Below are 3,451 nucleotides of genomic sequence, written 5' to 3' on the forward strand. Positions count from 1 at the left end.
GAAACACACAGTTTGTGGTGCCTCTGCTGGGCTTGGCTGTGCATAGAAAGAAACAAGCTGAGGGCCAAGCCTGGTGTTTACAACCACAGAGCCTAGGGTGGGGGTCAGTAAATGTCCCAAGGCACCCCTGGATCCTCCTGTCCCTGAATCCACCTGTTGACTGGCTGTTAACATCGGTACCTGGAAAGGCTCAGTCTCTTAAAGAGCTTCTTTTGGAATCAGGGCTCTTAGGAAGTACTGATCAGACTTCAGGGAAGATGGTGGGTGTGTTTCCCCTGCTCCAGAGCCACTTGTCTGAGTCTGTCCCTGATTTTTTCCTGAACTTGGTACCTTGGAACATTTGGTGGTCAGATATTTGGGGCTTATGCAGACCAGAGATTGGGTCTCCCAGAGCCCAAAAGAGCATTTTTCTCAAATCTCCTGTGAGGAGCAGGCACCAGTGAAGTTCAAGAGAAAGTGGGTCAATAGCCTCACCAAAGCCAGTCTCTGACACCTCCTGATACTTCCCAGACATCTACACCAGGCCTATGCCCCCGACTCCTCAGCAGGGCCTAGGATGCAGGGTGGGGTGACAGGGTTCTAGATCTGGGGGAATGATGCCATTGGGTGGGAATAGCTCCTCCCAAGAAATATGGCTGCTGAGGAATGGAGGAAGGCTCTGTACAGTGTCCTGGAGGCTCTTCCCCACGTCCCTCCCCAAATCCACACATCCTGACTCTCCTCAGGCAGGTGCCTTCTGGCTGCCCTCCTTCCCTTGGAGCACAGCAGGAGTGGCTGCTAACACACATTTTGGTCCCTAGCCTTTAAAGTGGTGGCTTTGTCTCCAGCAGGCTCTGCTACTTCTTGGCAGACAGAAAGCTACCTGCCTTTCACAGCTGGGTGCTATGTTGTTGCCTATTCAAGTCTCTGGAACTCCAGGCAGGGGACTGGTCTTGGTCTGTGCTTCACACCTCTCAGGGTGAACCTCTGCAGCTGAACTATCCCTCTATCACCTTGGCCAGACAACCAGGGGAGAGGGGCAAGTCTCCTTTGGGTATCCCCCTTCCTTCCAGTCTCCAGGTGGTTTCTCCTGGCTCCTTGGTTAAATGTCTCCTCTTCAGATAGCCTTTAGTTGGTAATTCAAGGTGATTGAGTCCCAATTTAGTTGTAATTTCCAGTTGGTTCTGGGAGGAGGTAAGAGTAAAATCCACCTACATCAAAACCACGTTGTGCCCTCACCCTCTGTGTTTCTCTTCCTGCAAACTTGAAACTTCAACTGTGCTGCATGTGAGAGTGTTCCTACTAATATAACAAAACTGTTGAAACAAAGAGCCATCAGTGGTTGTCACAGAGGCATAGGTCTAGAGAGGCTCCTGGATAAACTGTTATGTAGAGAGGAAACCCAGAGCCTTCAGAGGAAACTGCCATAAACACCACCTGCAACCACTCCTGGGGCTAAAACACAAAGTCTGTGGGTCCTGTTTGCCCCCTGCTGGTCACAGCCTCTGCTGCAGAGGGTTTTTGTATGGCCTCACACTGACTTCCCCTCACAGTGTTCCCAGCACAGTAATACACTGCCATGTCCTCGACTCTCAGGCTGTCATTTGCAGATATGACATGTTCTTGGCATTGTCTCTGGAGATGGTGAAGCGGTCCTTCATAGAGTCTGTATAGTATTTCTGACTTCCATCATTCTATATAACTGCCACCCACTCGAGTCCCTTGCTTGGAGCCTGGCGGAACCAGTGCATGGCATAGCTGCTGAAGGTGAATCCAGAGGCCGCACAGGAGAGTCTCAGAGACCCTCCAGGATGCACCAAGCCTCCCCGAGACTCTACCAGCTGCACCTCACACTGGACACCTGCAAACATGAAGATATCGTGGTCAAAAAACTCTAACACTTCCACTGTTTCTCTCACTCATATCCACTCACAAAACTCAGTATTTATCATTCTCCATAAATTACCTCTTAAAATAGCAACAAGGAAAACCCAGCTGAGCCCAAACCCCATGGTGAGTGGTCCGTGTTCAGTCTTGATCAGAGAATGGGAACACTTGGGGATCCCAGAGCTGCAGGATCAGGGCTAGGCTGGTTTTATGAGTAGAGGGGGCTAGATTTGCATGTCCACCTTCTATATAGGGAGCTTTGGGGTTGGATTATGACATAAAGGACATAGTCCCAGAGTGTTACATGTCCAAGGGTGCTGTGTGTGAGGAATTACTTAACACATCTGGGCCTGTGCTCCCTCCAGTGGACCTAAATGCTCCAGGAGACCTGTACAAAGACCCAGAAGATAAAATTGTCATAAAAAGAAAAAGAAGAGGTTTAAACTGAGAGAGATGCCTTTGACAGTCAGCAGTAATAACAACAAAGAGAAAGCAACCCTCACAACCAGAGAAAGAAGTAAAAGTGCAGGAGACAGGAAGTTCCATCTGACACTATTTCACCTACAAAGAGATCAAAGGATAAACTAAGCCCAGAGTGTGAGCCTAGAGCAAGTGGATCAAGTGTTGGGGAGAGAGGAGAGTCTATATGGGTCCCTGGGAACCAGAAGCATGAACTATAGAGACACAGACAGAGCTCCCGGGTGCTATTCCTCAAGGGGAGTTTGGTGCTGGACGTGTAGCAGCTGCACTGCCTCCTTTGTGGTATTTATTCTCTAGACCAGTGATGGCGAACCTTTTGAGCTTGATGTGTCAGCATTTTGAAAATCCGTAACTTAACTCTGGTGCCCTGTCACATATAGAATTTTTTTGATATTTGCAACTATAGTAAAACAAAGATTTATATTTTTGATATTTATTTTATATATTTAAATTCCATTTAACAAAGAACACTGATAGAAACCAGGTCACCCTCATGGGTTCTGCCTTGTATTCACCATCAGGGTCTGTGTCCATGAGGACATGTGACATGGTTCTAACCGGGGAGCAGGAGGGCATGTTGGGCTTTCCTGCTTCATCAGCAGGAGGACATGTGACATGGTTCTAACCGGGGAGGAGGAGGGCATGTTGGGCTTTCCTTCTTCATCAGCAGCTCATTTCAGAAGGACCTTTGTCCCTAGTCACATCTGCATGTGGCCCACGGCAGTGCTGTCACCGGTCAGTACATGATGGGCGTCCCCTGGGACCTGAGGCCCATTCACTGGATGGACCAATGTGCAACACAGGAAAAGCCACCCCAAGGAGGAGGAGGAATTACCATGGACAGGAATTCACCCCATCTGAGCAGGCACAGCTCCAGGATTGTCCCTTCATTGTGTGGTGTTTTCCTCATTGTTTTCCCAGTTCAGTTTGTCTCCCTTTTTCCTGAAATAGCCACACATAACATCTGCAGTCATTCAGATAAGGAAGTACTGACTTAAAATTTAACCCAAGTTCCAGGTTCCAGGTGAGGTCCAAACTACTGTGTCATGCATCCCAGACAGACAGGTATCATGGCTGAATTCTAGACAAATTAACATGTGCAAAC

The 3,451-nt window shown here is 48.5% G+C and overlaps 1 pseudogene; it reads right to left on the reverse strand.

The window, feature by feature from the left end:
• Window positions 1-1,434: 1,434 nt before the first annotated feature.
• Window positions 1,435-3,451, reverse strand: part of LOC107182263 — a 13,117-nt pseudogene continuing 11,100 nt past the window's right edge.

The sequence above is a fragment of the Myotis davidii genome, unplaced genomic scaffold (assembly GCF_000327345.1).
Source record: "Myotis davidii unplaced genomic scaffold, ASM32734v1 scaffold1955, whole genome shotgun sequence".
Classification (NCBI taxonomy): domain Eukaryota; kingdom Metazoa; phylum Chordata; class Mammalia; order Chiroptera; family Vespertilionidae; genus Myotis; species Myotis davidii.